At 38.8% G+C, this 19,577-nt stretch overlaps 1 pseudogene; it reads right to left on the bottom strand.

Moving 5' to 3' along the window:
• Positions 1 to 18,617: 18,617 nt before the first annotated feature.
• On the bottom strand, positions 18,618 to 19,061 carry LOC112859758 (ATP synthase F(0) complex subunit f, mitochondrial pseudogene; annotated as a pseudogene).
• Positions 19,062 to 19,577: the final 516 nt, after the last annotated feature.

Genomic DNA, 19,577 nt, shown 5'->3' on the forward strand with positions numbered 1-19,577 from the left:
ACATAGAAGCATAGCCTCCCTCTCATATGCGAGAATACCTTGGAAGCACAAAAACTCAGCTATGTGAAAATGAACAATGAGAATAAGCGTAGACTAGCAAACAGAATAGTGATCTTCTGGAATTCAAGTATGAAGGCGGCAACATCCATCCCTGGCTAAATGCATCTGCTTCCTCTATGAGCTCTATCTCAGGTCATAACCGTTTTGAGTTGGCTGGACTATCGTGAACTTGATAGAATGTTGCCATTTGGTGTGCCCAGAGGTAAAGAAAAAAAAAATTTTACCCCTTGGATCCTAATTTCAATAATTCCTTTTTTTCTGTGGATATTTGTTTAAATTTGGTTGAGGAGGGTGCTGTGGTGGTCCACGTTTCTATCAATGCATAATTGACTAGATCTGTTAGAACAAATTGTCCATATTTTAGGAAACTGTTCAGTATGCCAGTGTTCCTTCTACATTTTGAAAGAAATATTTTTAGAAATATTACTTGAGTATCTGGAAACACAAATGCTTATTTACATGCAGCATAAGATAGCACTTACTGTATCTAGTAATGTAGATAGACAATAAGTAGCCTATCCCGTCTAGTTTTTCCTACTGTGATTAGAAGTTAATCTTATAATGACCCATACTGAATGATCTGTTCCTGCCTACTTCTCCAACTCCATCTCACTTATTGCCCAGTATGCTGCACCCACACTGACGTCATTTCATGTCCTCAAACACTTAAGATTCTTACTTGGCTGGGCCTTTGCTCACACTGATCTGAATGGAATGCTATTCTCTCACCTCTTTCCTGGCTGGCTGCTTCATAGACCTTAGATCTTAGTCTAAAAGTCACTTTCCTGGAAAAGCCTTCTTGGAATATGTTTCCTTCTCTCCTATTTTTCTCTAACATAACTCCTAGTTTTTCCTTTCATAAGTCTCACCCAATTTGTTATTGTTTGTTGTCTCTTTCCAACTAGACTGTAAACACCTTGAGGGCAGGAGCCACATCTAACTTGTTCATTATTGAATCCCCAGTACCTGGACTGGCAGGTACTAGTTCTCAGTATGTATTTATTCAATGAAGTATGAATATGTGGATTGGAAAAATATATTTGATGTTGGTTCTGTGAATTATTTATTGCTTAAATGGGTTTATATTTTATTAATATCGACATACATTTAGAAATACTCATACAGGGGTGCCTGTGTGGCTCAGTCAGTTAAGTGTCCAACTTGGGCTCAGGTCATGATCTCACAGTTCTTGAGTTGCAACCCTGTGTCGGGCTCTGTGCTGATACCTCAGAGCCTGGAGCCTGCTTCGAATTCTGTGTCTCCTTCTCTCTCTGCCCCTCTCCTGCTCACACTCTATCTCTGTCTCTCAAAAATAAATAACATTAAAAAAAATAAAGACAAATAAATATTCATACAGCATCACTATTGAATTATACATACATAGATATTCAAACTACAATAGAGGATTAAAGATTATTTTAACTCGTTTTGAGGAATCTCAGTTCTCCAAGGATTGGTGGCCACTGGAATAGATGTTGAAGGTTTAAAAGATTGTGCTAAATCTTGCTTTATGCTCTGACATATCCTGAAAATTGTCTTTTCATTCTTTCATTCATTTTTAAGAGATCCTAGGTAAAAACATCTTCCTGAGACTTTTAAAAATATAAACAGTCTAAAAGTCCAGTAAATTCAAGTAGTTAGTTTGTTGTAATTAATTAAGGTTTCTCACTGAAGTCTAACCTTTATTTTTCTGTACTTTAATTTTCTTATGTGAAAGCCTTATTTAACTTTACCTTGTACTAGATGCTTAGAGACAAAGATGAGCTCCTGTTAGTGCATGGCCCAACAGGAAACCTGCATAAACAGTTATAATTCAGTGTAGTCCAGTGAGGGAGTTATGCTTTCAAGAACTACCACAACCAACTTGAGGGCATCAGAGACAGTTTCCTACAGGAACTGGCACACGAACTAGAATTTAAAGGGTGCATAGAACTAAGGTGGGAGAAGTGGAAAGAAAGAGCCCAGTGTGCGCAAAGATAAGAAGCACTGAAACAAGAAGCACATCACTGTGTTCCAGGTAACATAGGCAGTTCAGTGTTCCTGGAGCATAAATTTGGGGGAGTGGAAGAGGTAGTCAGGGCCAGGTGCAGAAGAGGAGGCTTGTATCTTATTAGGGCACTTGGACTTTATACTCTGGGCCATGGAGATCTACCAAAGGGTTTCATGGGCATTGCTAATAGTTAATCTCTCTGGGAATATATCCAAAGGAAGTGAAAACACTAACTCAAAAAGATACTGTACCCCCATGTTCATAGCAGCATTATTTTTAAAGACAATTTGTAATGTTTATTTTAATTTTGAGAGAGAGACAGACAGACAGACAGAACGTGAGCAAGAGAGGGGCAGAGAGAGAGGGAGCCAGAATCCAAAGCAGGCTTCAGGCTCCAAGCTGTCAACACAGAGCCCGACACGGGGCTCGAACTCACAAACTGTGAGATCATGACCTGAGCCGAAGTCGGATGCTTAACCGACTGAGCCATCCAGGTGCCCCACAGCAGAATTATTTACGGTAGCGAAGGCATGGAAAGAACCTAAGTGTCTATCAATTGATGAATGGATACAGACATTGTCATGTGTATATATCTACATATGGATATGTACACACACACACAATGGAATATTACTCAGCCATTAAACAAAACAAAAGGAGAAAATCCTACCACTTGTGACAAGAAGGATGGACCTTGAAGGCACTATTCTTTTTTTTTTTTTTTTTTTTTTTTTTAGTTTTTTTTGAAGGCACTATTCTAAGTGAAATAAGACAGAGAAAGACAAATACTGTATGCTCACTTATACAGAGAATCTAAAAAGAAAACAAATCTCATAGAAAGAGATCAGACTTGTGGTTACCAGAGGTGAAGAATAGGAGGAGGGAGAGGGAATTGGAGGAAGGTGGTCAAAGGTACAAGCTTGCAATAATGAGGTAAATAGGTACTAGGGATGTAATATTCAACATAATGACTACAACTAACACTGCTGTGTCATAGATAGGGAAGTTGTTAAGAGAGTAGATCCTAAGAGTTTTCTTTTTTTCTTTCTCTTTACTTTATCTATATGAGAGGATGGTTGTTATCTGAACCTGTTGTGGTAATCATTTCACAATATATGTAAATCAAACCATCACACTGTATGCCTTAAATTTATACAGTGATGTATATCAATTATTTCTCAATAAGACTGGGGGGAAAATAGTTAATCTCCAAGAACATGTGAATTGAAAATTTTTATGTAAATTACTTTCCATTTTTACACTACTAGCAGTTGGAAGAGACATATCATGAACAAAAACCTCAAAAGATTTACAATTGGGCACTCTTAATTGTGTTTATTCCAAACGCTTTCCACATCAAAACGGATGTTTAAAATGAATAAATTTGATATTGTGAAGTAGTCCATCTTTAGTCCTGATGTTTATTAAATAGAAAGATTCGAAAATCATCCAATTATTCTTGGAAAATGTGCATGAATGTGTGGTATTTGGAACTCTATTTTAGAACCCAAATGTCATAGACATCTGGACACAAAAATTATGCAAGAGAGACCTTTAGAAATGTGTTACTAATTATTGATTCTTCCCTGCAACAACACAACTGAGCCTTTGTTATATGTACTGTGTGCAGTACTGCTGGAGACTGGGTTTTTTCACATTATGGTTTATTTTCATAAGATATTTCTCATAACTAGCATCACAAAGCACTTCATGGAGTTAGTAAGCCTCAGAAATAAATGAATTATGTTAGCAGTAATGAATAGACAAAACAAAATCTTAGAAAAAAATTGTACAAGGAAGGAAGAGGAAGAAATAATGATCAAGCTAGCTGAAGAATTAGGCAACTAGGGAAATTCAGGACAACTAGCTATAATGGAGAGACCATGTGCAGTTGTGGAGTTAGGAGAACTGGATTCTACTACTGGTCTTACAACTTTCCAAATATGTGTTTTAACTCCCTGTGCTCTGCTTTATTATCCATAACATGAAAAGATGCTGCTTTTAGTATTTAAGGTCTCCTCCTATTGTAAAATATAGGTTATAAGAATTTAAAATACCCTGAGTTCAACTACTATTAAGTAACTAGGAACAGATCTCAGTGATAGTGTCTAAGAACCAGGCAAGATCCCCGTTCTCAGAGAGCTTAAATTGTAGTGGGGAGGGAAGACAAACAGAGCTATAAATAAAATAATCATAGCAGTAGCAGAAACTATGAAGAAAATAAGACAAGCTCATATTCTAAAGAGGCACTGGGTGGTGCCCTCTGGGGCAACATTACAGAGACAAGCAGGGAATAGCTAAGACCTAAAGAAAGAAAAGAATCCAGGTTTGTGAAATCCAAGAGCCAGGACATTCCTGATGGAAGTTACAGTGCCAGAGACCTGGGTAGGAAACAGACTAGACTTCCTTGAGAAACACAGAGAAGCCAGTAGGGTTGGAAGGTAGAAATAAGTGGAGGAAGGACAAGAAAAAAGGTAAACTAAGTCATGGATACCCTGATAGGCTATGATTGGAAGTTTGAATTAATATTTTAAGTGCAGTGGGCAGCACCTGGAGGAATTTAAGCTGAAAAGTGATGGATCTAATTTATTTAAAAATATCACTTTGGCCACAGTGTTGGGGCTTGATTGCAGATGGCCGAGTGAAAGCAAAGAAATCCAATTTCAGAGGCTATTATAAAATGCCAGATGAGAGATAATGGTAACTTGGACTAAGATGAAGAGGGAGAGGCCTGAAACGTGTTGAGTGGTGATGTATTGGTCTAAATCCTTGTGTTTAAATGTCTTCAGTGTTAATGTGATACTTTAGAAGCTGGCTCAGATTAACTCATAAATTTTGTAACCGTGATTTAAATTCAATGAAAAATGAAGGACGTCATCTAGGATAAGAATAATGCCAAATAAATGTCATTTGCTCTGAAAACTTCTGTACTGAATTTGGTGCTATTCATATTTGGGGCTTTGCAGTCAGGTTTGCAAATAAAGAAAAATAGTATATTTAGAAAAAGAAGTCAGGGGTACCTGGATGTCTTGGTTAAGTTTCCAAATTTGGCTCAGGTCATAATCTCACAGTTCATGAGTTCAAGCCCCACATTGGGTTCCACGTTGGTAGCACAGAGCCTGCTTGGGATTCTTGCTCTCTCCTCTTTATCTGCCTCTCCCCTATTGATGCTTTTTCTCTCTCTCAAAATAAATAGATAAACTTTTAAAAAAATCTTTAAAAAAAAGAAAAAGAGATCCAATATCTTTACTATAGTTTGATGATTAGCAAGGATTCAAGTAAATACTGCTAATTATATATTTTTAAATATATGAATTTATTCAGTAGTTTATTTTTGTGAAGCATTATAGTAGGTATTTCCAGAGGATGGTCTCCTTACTTTGGACAATTCCCCTAAACCAATTTGGCGGTAATTAAATAACTGGAACTATCCTTAAAAATATATAAAACATATCAGTTTCTACTGCTGTTTCATTACATTTGTAAAGTAATACAGAAAAATACACTGGCCAATAACAGTAGAAAATCAAGAGATGTACTCAATTTGTAGAGAGCTAAAGATAAAGGATGTTATAATTGCCTTTTTCTTATTTAAAGATACTAGCATGCTAAATCAATATGTATAATATAAACATAGATATTTCCTAGGTTTAAAAAATGTCATTTGTAGGCTGTTTACTTAAAACTTGGGACTAATTTTCCCATAGAAATAATATAGCCTCCCAGGCCAGCCCAAAACATCTGTTTAACCATTGTAGAGTCAAATATTAGTGAGTGGGACCATAAGTTAAGGTTACAGGAAGCATAAGGGCCTCCTTATGCAAGAGGAATATGAAGAATAAAAATATTTCTGTGCTTTCTCTTGTTATAGGCATAAATCTGGAAAATTTTGCCATATAGTAATATTGAGACTCTGCCATCTCCTTCTGTGCAACTCTCTGCCCTTTAAAAACACTGTACTCTTATGTTACTTGGACACCCAGTATTGTGTACTACCCAAATTGCTCTTTATCCTCAAATTATCTGCCTCTTCTTCTTGCCAGAATTATTCTGATTTTTCTTCAGTGTCATTTAAAAGTTAGGAAAGCAACTCTCCCTCTCTCTCTCTCAAAATAAAATAAACAAACATTTAAAGAAAAAGTGGGGGCGCACTCAGTTGGTTAAATGTCCAACTCTTGATTTCAGCTCAGGTCACGATCTCACAGTTTGTGGGATTGAGCCCTGTGTTGGGCTCTGTGCTGACACTGTGGAGCCTCCTTGGGATTCTTTCTCTCCTTCTCTCTCTCTGCCCCTCCCCCACTCATGCTTGCGCGCGCTCTCTCTCTCTCTCTCAAAATAAAATAAACATTAAAAAAATAAAATTAAAAATAAATAAAAATTAGGAAAACAATCTGATTAAACAACATATTAATTTATAAATGGCTGGTCAATAAGTAAACTTTAGAACTATGTATACCTTATAAATGGATGCCTATTAACCTCAGTGACTCCCTAACCTAAATTCAGGCAATCTAACAAAGTAAAAGGATTTTACACAATCTGAGATAGCATATATTAAAGGGAAAAAGAACGGAGCTGCATAATTTTTCCTACTTTCTTTATGTCCAGAGTCTCAACTTCTGTAACAGCTCCACGTACAAATTCCTTCATGCATTTTAACCAAGTTAATCTTTATTACAGTTCTATGGGTGGGTATGTCCTACTTGCAGAAGAAATTGATGTATCTCTATTCTTCTCTGGCATATATCAAGGGTCCATCCCCTTAGAATACACCCCTGGTGAGATTTTCCCCAAGCAGGGCTAAGCACCAATCTTACACCTCATCTAAAAAGCCACCTTGTACCCACCGCTCAAATAGTCCTGGAAATCTTTAATGTTTTCTATAAAGGTTTCCTAGTCTGGTCAGAGAACAGTAATTGCATACATGGTGTCACTCTGTCTGGAGTCGAGAACACCTATGGCTATGCTTCCTATTTGGTGAGACGGAGTAGAAAGAGTTCTAGTTCAGTTTTTGTGCTGATGCTGTCAATAGCTTAAGCAGATCACTTCCATTTTATGCATCTCTCTTTCCTCATCTAACTGGAAGATGGATGTGTGTGTGTAAGGGGTTATAAAGGGTATATAATACCTGTTGATCTTCTCTACCAAACTGATGTCCAGATCAGAAAAGATGATGCATTTGAAAACTCTTTGAATAAGTAGAAAGCACAGTGATTCTAAAACACAACTATTTTTTTTAATATAATTTATTGTCAAGTTGGCTAACATATAGTGTATACAGTGTGTTCTTGGTTCTGGGGGTAGATGCCCGTGATTCATTGCTTACATACAAAACCCCCAGTGCTCATCCCAACAAGTGCCCTCCTCAATGCCCATCACCCATTTTCCCCTCTACTAGACCTGCTCCCCCATCAACCCTCAGTTTGTTCTCTGTATTTAAGAGTCTCTTATGGTTTGCCTCCCTTTCTGTTTGAAACTATTTTTTCCCCTTCCCTTCCCCCATGGTCTTCTGTTAAGTTTCTTAAGTTCCACATATGAGTAAAACACAACTATTTGTTGAACTCTCGCTATGTCCAGGCACTGTGCTCAGTACTTTCCTATACTTTATATCATTCAGTCAACAAACAAGAAGGTATTAGAAACCCCATTTTACGGAGGAGTGATTGGAGGCCTAGATCAGTTAAATGCCAAAGGTCCAAAAGATATTGTCACATCAGTAGTCACATGGCAAGTAATTTGGAAAGCTGGACTGTGAGCCCAGGCCTATTGCTCCAATGCCTTTGTCTTCACCACTGGATTATATTGCCACACATTCTACACATGTAAGTCAGTATTATCTGCCTCATCTACTTTTATGAACCTTAAATACACTTATCCCTAAAACATACATTCTGAATCCAGTTGACTAATTTTATAGTGACTCACTCTCCTTATTTTGCTGTTCGTGTATTGCATGTCAGTGTACTCTAAAATTTTCTTTAAGGCCCATTTTCTTTTGTGCTCTTTTTATAGTTCCTAATGCAAATGTATAAGCAATCTTTCTGAGTATTTTATGATGAGAAGGAAGAATCAAGAATCTAGATCAGGGGAAGGTGAATGAACCTATTGAAAAGGGTCCATAAAACAAGTGATCCTCACAGAAACAGCTGAAAGTTTTAATAAGTGGCCAGCTATAGTATAGTTAAGCGCCAAAATATGCTAATATTGTGTAAAGATAATTTTAAAAGTTGTGTGTGGGTAGTGAGTTGTGAGTCACATACTGAAAGAGGCTTAGCTTTTTTCTTTTCTATTATATAAATAATTGGAATCACATTTCAGAAAAGTGCCCAAAATAGAGCAACTAGGATTAAAACCTTTAAAAAATACATTGAATAATTTCTTTTTTCTTGGAAGCTGACACTGGTTTCAATCTATATAGTAGATCAAAACCTACTTTTATACTCAAAAGTATCTTTTATCTCTGTTATATAGGTATGAAACATAATGCAGATAATGCACAAGTTATGTCCTTCAAGGCCATGAATGATTGTGGCCAACCTTGGAAAAGAAGTCAGGCATCCCATGAGTAGAATTAAAAAAAAAAAAAAATGAAGTCAACTCCTGAGCCACACAGAGAATACCTGTATACACACTCTTCTGAGCTTCTGCAACCACGGAAAACCACGGGGGAGATCATGTGAACAGAGAGCCTCTCTTCCTAGCCTCTGGCAGTGAGTAATTTTTCTACCCAATATAACTTTATGAAGGTCACCTCCCATCTTCTGCTTTTGAGTAGAGGCAGAAAGAGAAGTGTTTTGAAGGGTCAGTATGAGAAAGATTCAGCTCTTCATATTTAATTTTACCTCTTCCTTTTCAAAACATTATTTTGGGACTATAGCTGTTAAAGCCATCATGTGTCAAGTATAGTCAGTATCTAGGGGACTACCGTTAGGTGCTTCCAGAATGCCATTGTCTGAGAACAAAAATCAGAAAGTATGAAAGTATGGCAGATGAGACCTGTCACCTATAGATGAGATAAATAATAACTGTATGCCTGAGAAAACTGTGACTACGTCTTATCCAGGCTGATTGCCTTATTCCCTGGTCTACCTGTAATGTGATTAAGAGGAAGTGAAAATCATAACTAGGATAACAAGGCCAGGCCAGGACAAAAGGCCAAGGAGCGAACATCAAGAGTGAGAGGGGTGAGTTCTGAGGTCGCCTTATTATGCCCTGTCAAAACAAAACAAAAACAAGTGAAAATTGCAAGCAGAAAGCAAGAATCTAGGCAGCAGGAAAGACCAAACCCATCCCCCCCAAACAGAGAGTTGGTAGTATTTCTCCTGCATTGGTCAGGAGAAAGTCATTTACCCTACTAGACGCAGTGCATCCAGGTCCCGGAGAAGAAGTATGCTCTGTTAACAGCGAAGTCAGGGATGGTTCATTTGGCTTTTTTCTAGTCTGGAAGAAACATCTCATAAGACTCGCAGTTTCCCTTTCCTATGACTCCACACTTAACATATGGCCCTCTGATTTCTAATTTTGCCTCCTGTTTAACAGGAGTGGATAGGAATAGTAAGGTCTCTAAACACATCTATATCTTTTATTGTTAATTAATACATTTGCATTTTGTTTTATATCTCAAGCTTTTATAATATGACTTCTGAGGTTAATAGCTACACCAAATAATTTAGTCAATTCAAGTTCATTTTCAAAGTCAAATTTCTTGGACACACTAGACATATCTGGACTAAAACCCAAAATATGTGATTTAAGCAGAATAAGGCAAATAAGTTGGTCAGCTAGCTTTTCTCTATGATTCCTTTGTGCCATACTGTTATAAAACTCCAACAATAGGAAGAAGATTTTTGTGGTTGATAAAACCATTTTTTGTACTTACTTCATAACTGAAGATAAAGAATGAGCAAATGCTATTGGTGACAGAGGCAATGAAGCTATTTCAACTCCAAGCATCTGGCTTTTGAAATCATTTGCATGAGAGTTAAAAGATTTTCAAGTTGTGTGCATACCCAATATCATTTAACATAGCTAAAGACTATTATCCAGTATTGAGGAATACGGTCATTCCTTAAATTTTGTGTCCTATTTCATGTTAGGCACTGTGTGCAATGTCTGGAAATCCGAACTGAGCAAGGCATACAAATAAATAACTAAAATTATCAGCGATGAATTGTGAGATAATGTTCAAGGTGTAGTGATGGCAAGGGACAGAGAAATTCCTGCTCCTGGGGTGAAGAAAGCTCCCTTTGAGCTAGGTTTTGAAAGAAATGCAATGTATTGCTCTCTTGGCCCAGGAGGAGAAAGGGAATCCAGGTAGGAGAAAAGGCTGGGAAGCAAAGTTTGGAAAGTATGAAACAGGTTGGTTTGTACAGCACATTGTTAAGCAAGGAGAAGAGACAGGAGGTTGCCTGCTAAAGACTTAATCAACTGGGTGTGGGAGGGGTCGTTGGTGACATTGAAAACAGGGAAACAGCATGACCTTAAGAAAAGTATAATTGTGATGACAATGAGGCAAAGGGGAGCAGGAGAGAGTCCAGGTCTTGAATTAAGGCAGTTGTAATATGACTGAAAAAGAAAAGGCAGGTTTGAGAATGGTTTGGCAGCTAGAATCCGTAGGGCTTTGTGACAGATTGTGTTTGGGGGCGAGAGAAGGAGGAACTAGCATAATGCCCAAATTACTGGCTTTGGAACATAGGGATCTTTTATTATATCTTTCTCTGAACCATTATACATTATTCATTGTGACATTGAAGATGTGCCTGCGTAGTGAAACATCATTCGTTTCAACTAAGGGAATCCCTAGATTAGAAATCAACCCCACCTACTCCCACCCATGCTTTTCCTGTCCATTTTATGCTTTTCTCAGGAAGCTATGAGATCTGGCTCCAGACAAAAAACAAAAAACAAAAACAAAAACAAAAACAAAAAACAAACAAACAAAAATATGTATAATTAAAACAGACCTATTGTCCTAAAGAAAGAAATATGAAAGCCAGAAGATACAGTTAAACCCATTTGGAATGCTTAGAACTATGTGTCCATGGCTTTATCACAGACTGTAGCTGTACTCTTCGTGTTCAGCTCTGCCTGGTTTTCATTAAGCAAAGAAACTGGCTTTCAATAGCAAAAATGTAAAAACTCATTAGGTTTCAGGATAACCAGAGACTTGTGCTTGAAAATTTAGATGTATATTAACAAAATTACATCTTGACTTTTTCTACTGGATAAAAAAATGAAGCAAATATATTATTATTCTAAATACGTATCACATTTTCATATTAAGGATATTTGAGAGTTAAAAAATTTACATGAATATTGTTCCTCAAATTTTGCTCAAAGTGTCCTAGTGCTTCATGTCTCACCTCTTGTGTGGCCATTAGGGAGGGATTCTAGCGTAGTTGTGCTCAGTAAGCTAAGCTCTGGAGTTAGATTGCCCAAGTTCAAATGCTGGCTCTGTCATTTAGGTCTTTGGGCAGTCCATCAGCTGCCCCTTTTATCTTGTCACACACACATGAAACTGATAATATCAACATGATTTTGAGTAGAGCCCAGTTCTAACAGAAATACTAGATAGGATTTGACTTCAAGAAACGTATGATCTAATTCGGTATTTCTCAAGCTTCATTGGGTACTAGAATCAACCAGGGGAGCTTATTAGGACACAGATTGCTGGGCCCACCCCTAGATTTTCTAATATAGTAGATCTGGGGTGGGGATCAAAAATTTGCATTTCTAGCAAATTCCAGGTGGTGGTCTGGGGCCCATACTTTGAGAAATACTGATCTAATTGAGAAGGGAATTCATTGAGAAAGAAACAGATGAGATATAATAGCACTTAGAAAACATGAAAACACTGTCATAATTTTGTTTAGGAAGCTCAACTATATACACAGGGAAATCCAGGGGCTGATGAACCATTCATTTAAGTGAGAGTCACTAACTTTGTTTTATTACTAGGATGACCTTGAGTTTCTATCATTGTAGGAATGTAGCCTCATATTTGTAGTGTGTGCATTAGCCCCACTCAGAGAAACCATACTTCAACTTGCCAACTTGCCTTTTCCAGTATTTCGGGGTTTTATGCTTGAACCTGAACCATACCAAACCATGAACCATTAACTGGAATATAGCAGGCTAATTTGTTGAACTCCAGAACTAAATTAAATCCCAAATACCCTTTCCTTCAAGTGTGAACCAAATGAAAGAGATTGTTAAAAAAAAAAAAAAAAAAGTGAACTAGTTCAGATTAGAAACAAATCTTTTAGTTTTTTGAAACAACTGAAATGCAAGATCATATTTCCTAACATACCAATTCATTAAAAACAAAATGAAATAAACAAAGCTCTGTTTAACATACTCTCATACTAAGTAATGTAGTTGACTAAAATGCTGAAATAGTAAAGCCCCGTAAGAGTCTGGGTCCCAGCAAGAAAGAGCATTCCACTTAAAGGGTTCAAATCAAGACATGTTAATGAAACAACTCCTTAGGGTGATGTGGGAAGGGAGTTAAGGAAACAAAAGAGGGATGTTGGGGTACCAGAAGACTGGCAACCGTAGAAAGTTGTTACCAAGGGGGCTAAGAGGCTGAAGAAGAAAATGGTGTTTACTGAACCTAGGGAGAAGAGGAACCATGGAAAAGAGGCTGTCAGGCAGGAAATTTAGTCTTGGGGAACAGCCCCCCCATCCCCCGTCCCTGCCATACACCACTACATACATAAATTAGAATAGGGTTGCTAAATCAAGAAGGAAGTGGAGAAGAAATACCCCAGCATCTCTCTCCTCCCAGCTTCTGGGGACTTCCTGGTGCCACCCCCTGTCTGAACTGAAAGTCCGGTGGCTGGAGCCCCAGTGTCTGATCTGCGGGAGTCAGCTTCCTGGTAGGGCAGGGCAAGGCAGGTGTTGGAGGACAATGGAGACTGACCAGCACAATCCCCCTTTTTTGCTAAGTAAATGCTAGATGTTAGATGAAATATTAGTAACCGAGTTAATGTGTGTAAAGTTCTTAGAAAAGCCCTGGCAATGAAGAAACATCATACTCTGAAAGTTAGCTATTATTGCTGCTATAGGCTGGCATTGTTTTGTGGATAAGGAAATTAAGGCTCACAGACTTCAAGCAACTTTTCCTTGGTTAGCACTAGGTACACAGCCCACACTCAAATCCAGGTTTTCAGATTCCAGTTTTGTACAGATTCTGCTATGAGAATTGACTATTGCAACATATAAGTTATAAGATAATGTGTTGCATGCATAATTAATTTTATAATTTCTTACAGAAAAAAGCATCTTTACTCTCTTGACCTGACTGATAAAATCTGAAACCAAACTAACACCTTATGAACATACATAAAAATAAAATAAAATGAGCTATTATTTCAAAGACAATTCTGCACATTCAATAATAACAATTGTAGTAATAGTAATAGTTTGTTAAACTTGTTGAATGTTTATTTGTCTAGTACTATGCTATTTTCTATATCTCGTACTAACATAACCACTTATCTCTGCCACTTATTTTTTTAAATATAGTTGACACACAATATTACATTAGTTTCAGGCATACAACATAGTGATTCAACATGCTTTGCTCTCCGTAAGTGTAGCTACCATCTGTCACCATACAACACTATTACAATACCATTGACTATATGCCCTAGGCTGTGCCTTTTATCCTGGTGACTTCCTCATTCCATAACTGGAAGCTTGTATCTCTCATTCCCTTTTACCCATTTTGTCCATTCCCCCACCCCACCCTCAGTGTCATCCATTTTTGATTTCCTGTCCTGTTTTTCTTTTATTTTTAACTTGGAAATAATACATTTGGAGGATTTTGTAATTAATGAGTTAATTACACTCACTCTGCTGACCCTTGTCTGACCATTTAAGGTTTTATACAATTTAAAATGTGATATATATAGTATCTCCTAAAAAAAAAAAAAACAACCCTCCCAGAAAACAATATTCTCCCCCCCGTAACTGTTGGAGAATGTATTCATCCCATTATCCTGTCACGATACAAAATTAGCCCTATACTCACAGGCATGAATTGGCCATGCATTCAATATTTGATTTCATGAAATAAGATATCTTGAAAATAAACATAGTTAGCTTCTTATTTGTGTCAGGTCAGCTTTTTTGGCAACAGATTTTAGACAAGGAGATACCATTTACCCTTAGGTCTTTGCATTTTAGGGTTTTTTAAATTATTTTTTTTTTTCAACGTTTATTTATTTTTGGGACAGAGAGAGACAGAGCATGAACGGGGGAGGTGCAGAGAGAGAGGGAGACACAGAATCGGAAGCAGGCTCCAGGCTCTGAGCCATCAGCCCAGAGCCCGACGCGGGGCTCGAACTCACGGAGCGCGAGATCGTGACCTGGCTGAAGTCGGACGCTTAACCGACTGCGCCACCCAGGCGCCCCTTAAGTTATTTTTTAATGTTTATTCATTTTTGAGAGAGAGAGCATGAGTGGGGGAGGGACAGAGGGAGTGGGACAAAGCTGGCTCTGCGCTGACAGCAGCGAGCCCAATGTAGGGCTCCAGCTGAAGGAACCGTAAGATCATGACCTGAGCCCAAGTCAGACACTCAACTGACTGAGCCACCCAGGTGCCCCTATTATTTTTTTTTTAGTATTTATTTATTTTTGAGAGAGAGAGCATGAACAGAGGACGGCACAGAGAGAGAGAGAGAGAGAGAGAGAGAGAGAGAGACAGAGGATCCAAAGCCGGCTCTGTACTGACTGATAGCAGAGAACCTGATATGGGGCTCAGACCCATGAACCATGAGATCATGACCTGAGGTGGAGTGGGATACTTAACCGACTGAGCCACCCAGGCACCCCTGCCTTCTAAGTTTTTAGATTTTTAGTTCAAAGAAGCTGAAAAATCACATGTACCTTTTCAGTCAAAGAAACAAACAAAAAATGTTTTTTCTGTGGGGTTGATGTCCACCCTATCACACTATCTGTCAACTTTTCTCTGATGATTGGAGCAATGATCAGACAAGGGCATTCTGACCCGTGGTTCGTCATGAAATTTAGGTTCTCTCTTGGCAGTCAGGTTTCAGAGTTGACACTAGAGTCTGTGTAGCAATAGCATTAGAGAGATGACTGTACTTTGAAAATCAACCACAGGAAAGAAAATAATCTTAGATGTTCACTCTGGGCTTCACTTTTGATTTTGTTGTCTACTTACAGCATGAGTTGGCCCAAGAGAAATTACCTAATTACAGTATAAGCTGAACCATATGAAATTCTATTTGGCCAACAGTTGGTTGCTAAATGCCTGTTTGACATTGGGCAGCAATGTCATATATGGTTTGTCCTAATAGTTCTGGTGCTGATTGAAGCAGTCTATGCCCATGAAACAGTGACATTTCATTTACACCCTCTTTTAAAATTCACACAGTTGGCATGGGGTGCCTGGGTGGCTTAGTCAGTTGAGCATCTGAGTCTTGATTTCAGCGCAGGTCATGACCCCAGGATTGTGGGATCAAGCCCCACTTCGGGCTTTGAGCTGAGCATGGAGCCTGCTTGAGATTCTTTCACTCCCTTCTTCTGTCCCTCTTCCCTGCTCGCTCACTCTCTCTCTAAAATTAAAAAAATAATAATAAAAATAAAATTCATACCATTGGTAAACATATTGCCTTTGCATATTCTCCAAATGAGGGTCACCTTTAATTTTTTTCCCTTTTGTTGAAGATTTCAGGAAAATATGAACATCCAAGAACTCTGTGCAATTGAGATCTTAAGGTGCTTATAAAGAGTTCATATGTGTAAAATGTCTAGCCAAATTCCTGGCACATGGTTGGTGTTCAGAATAATTGAGTGATTAGGTCACTAGTCTGAGTATATCTAATCGCAATATAGTAGCATATTGTGATATGGTCTTTACTGGTTACACATGCTGTTATACACATTATTTTACTTAGAGTGAACTTTCCTTAAAAACCCATTCCCAACACATTCAACTGGCATGCCAAATCATATTCCAAGTTTAAAAGATAGCATTGCACTATTGTATAAATACTCTTCAGACAGCAGAAGTGAAAAAGAAAAGGAAAGGATTTTTTTGTGCATTTGCAAAAACTGGATATTAGAAAATGTCATAGTTATGTTTGCTTTTTCTGGTGAGTTTGGGAGGTGATTTCTTACACACAGATATCTGTCTTAGGGTGAACTTGAAGAATTGACTTATGTGATTAACAAGGAAAAATCAGTATTTATAAACATGGAGAGTTTTGAAGAGTATAAGATACTGATTTTATAATTATGGCATTATACTCAAATTCTCACTTATTGTCTGTACCCAAATTCTTACAATTTGACAAGTTCATTACAATCCCTGTAAGTTATTTTCTCTTTGATGTTACTATCACTGCCCTTAATTACAGAGGAAAATGTGTGATGCAACAGGCAGATGGGTAGATGAGTCAGCTGGCCGTGACAGCTGTACACATGGTCCGCAGGTGTTTGTTTGGCTTTGGTATACTGCATAGGCAGAAGTTTTTAAAGGATCCCACACAACTTTAAAAATCTATTTTTTTCTGCGGTTCCTTTGTACCAATCATATCTATAGAACAGGTCCTAAATCCTGGAAGTTTTAACCCCCAGAATAGAGGAAGTTTGGTGATGTCCTGAGCAGTTTGGACCCAAGACAGATCCCAGGGCTTTACATGTGCAGATTTACAATACGGATTAGATTCAGCAGGACTGTGGCTTAAGCACTGCATATTTAATAAGTTCATAGGGGGTCCCAATGATGCTGCCCAACAGACCACACTGAGTAGCAAAGAATGAGACATTTTCACTTTGTTGACCTACTAGTATCTCAGAAGTAATGAAGCTGAGCTCAAACTTACCATCTTCCTCCCCAAATCAGACAGTCTTCCTCTTGAGTTGTCATTAATTTTTACCTTATTAATTGTCCACCAAGCCTCGGAGTAATGTGAGGCTCCTTCTTAGGCCTCCCGCCATCACATCCAAGTCAGGTTTGAAGTTCTGATTCTTCTCCTGTGTCTATTAAACCCATCCCTTACTTTTCATTCTGCTGCTACTACCTGGACCAGACTTTCTTAACTGCTCTGCCAGCACGTCTCCATTCAACCAGCTCAGCTCCATGCACAACTGCCATTCTAAATTTTTTTTTTTAATGTTTATTATTTGAGAGAGAGAGAGAGAGAGAGGGAGAGAGAGCGCAAGCAGGGGAGGAGCAGAGAGAGAGGGAAACACAGAATCGGAAGCAGGCTCCAGGCTCTGAGCTGCCAGCACAGAGCCCGACATGGGTCCCAAACCCACAGACCGCCAAGATCATGACCTGAGCCGAAGTCAGCCGCCCAACCGACTGAGCCACCAGGCACCCCAACACAACTGCCATTCTAAAGCAGTGCTTATTTATAGTAATATTCTGCTGAAAGCCCATCTGGAACAGAGGCGAGAGTCCCTTACCTGGAACTCCAAGCCCCATACTCTTGCCCTTCTTTTTCCATTCTTATCTCCTTATGTATGTTCTTATATGTGAACCTTATGGATTACCTGAATACTTTTGGTGCTTTCGGTTCTCCTGACTGTCCCAAGTTCCTGTGTTACTTTAAGTGTCATATGAATGGACATTCACCACTTAAAAAAAGAAATCCAAGCTTAAATTTTTAATGAATAGGCTAATAACAACAACAGAAGAGCATTCCTTGGGCTTCTGTTCCCATTGTACAGTCCACAACCAAGCAGATGTCCCACTGCAATTATTTTTCTTGTTTCTGTTTTACACCAAGCTTCTCCCTAGGAAGGATGTGCCTTGTTCATCTTTGTATCTCCAGCATTGAATGTAGTGTGTAGTACAAGGCAGGCATTCTGTCAGCAGGATCCAGGGTCTAGAGCCTAAAGTTTATACAATATAGGGTAAGAAATAGAATTGAGGGGTGCCTGGGTGACTCAGTCGGTTAAGCATCCGACTTTGGCTCAAGTCATGATCTCGCTGTTTGTGAGTTTGAGCCCCACATCAGGCTCCGGTGCTGACAGCTCAGAGCCTGGAGCCTGCTTTGGATTCTGCGTCTCCATCTCTCTGTCCCTCTCCCACTTGCACCCTGTGTCTCTCTCTCTCAAAAATAAACAAACATGGGGCGCCTGGGTGGCTCAGTTGGTTAAGCGTCCGACTTCAGCTCAGGTCACGATCTCGCGGTCCATGAGTTCGAGCCCCGCGTCGGGCTCTGGGCTGATGGCTCAGAGCCTGGAGCCTGCTTCCGATTCTGTCTCCCTCTCTTTCTGCCCCTTCCCCGTTCATGCTCTGTCTCTCTCTGTCTCAAAAATAAATAAATGTTAAAAAAAATTAAAAAAAAAAACAAAAATAAACAAACATTAAAACATTAAAAAAATAAATAAAACATTAAAAAAAAGAAATTGAATTAAAAATTTTCTCTAAATTTTCAAAAACGTATTATCTTGAGAAATACATTTCTAGATCCCTTATAGGATCTTGGAAGGGGGTCTTGCAAATTGGGGGGCAGCGGCAGGGGGGTAGGAGATCCCAAAGCTTAAACTCCTGTAGCCCTGTGGTATAGCCACCTCTGCTCCATAATTCTTTTCTTTTGTTGGGTTAGTATTATTTTAATGAAAGAAAGATTGAGTGGATTTTTTTCCATGTACAAGTCATCTTTTAGTAGGTATTAACTCTAAATTAGAATATGTAAGGATTCAAGAGTGCCAGGCAAAGATCATGGTCAGGAATGCAGAATGTGCCTCCATGCTGGGCCCTCTTCAGTGGTACTTGCCTAGCCACTCCTGTTTGAGTTCCTTGTAGCAACGACAGTAGTTGAAAAGCACATAAGCTGCCAGCACCATAGAAATCCCAGCGATACCCCTTTCTTCAGATTGACATACTTGATGTAATACCAGTAGTAACCTCTTTGAAATGCTCCAGCAGCACCTTTGGAGTGAAATCCCACATCATTATCCAGCTCGGCAGCCCTCCTAGTTTGACATCCATGGGCTTCTTCTCCTTCCCGGGTACAGATGATGCCATCTTGGAGTCTGGGGTGCCTGCTATCAAGACTGAGTGGATCTTGTTGATTCATTTGTAATTTTCACATCTGTGACCTTTCATGTTTTTCTCTCTAAGCGTGGGACACCTGGGATACATCTGAGGGTGTTTTGCTTTTAGGAAACCAACTCCTTTTAGGTTGCATGCTCCAAGGGCACTTGCATTTCCTGGAGTTTGTAGGAATTTCAGATACCTCTGGGATTATTCTTTAACAGCACAACTTTCACTAACAAATATTCTAGTGAAGGGGCACCTGGGTGGCTCAGTCCGCTCAGCCTTTGAGTCTTGATTTCTGCTCAGGTCATGATCTCACGGTTGTAAGATCAAGCCCTGCCGTTGGGCTCCTTGCTAACAGCCTGGACCGTGCTTGGGATTCTCTCTGCCCCTCCCCTCCCCTGCTCTCACTCTCTCTCTCAAAATAAATAAACATTAAAAAAAATGTTCTAGTGAAGCCAGCAGATTTCAAACTCTGTTTGTACTTTGAAATGGAAACGTTGC

Source organism: Puma concolor, chromosome F2 (genome assembly GCF_028749965.1).
Source record: "Puma concolor isolate L17-30 chromosome F2, mPumCon1.1.hap2, whole genome shotgun sequence".
NCBI classification, from domain to species: Eukaryota; Metazoa; Chordata; class Mammalia; order Carnivora; family Felidae; genus Puma; species Puma concolor.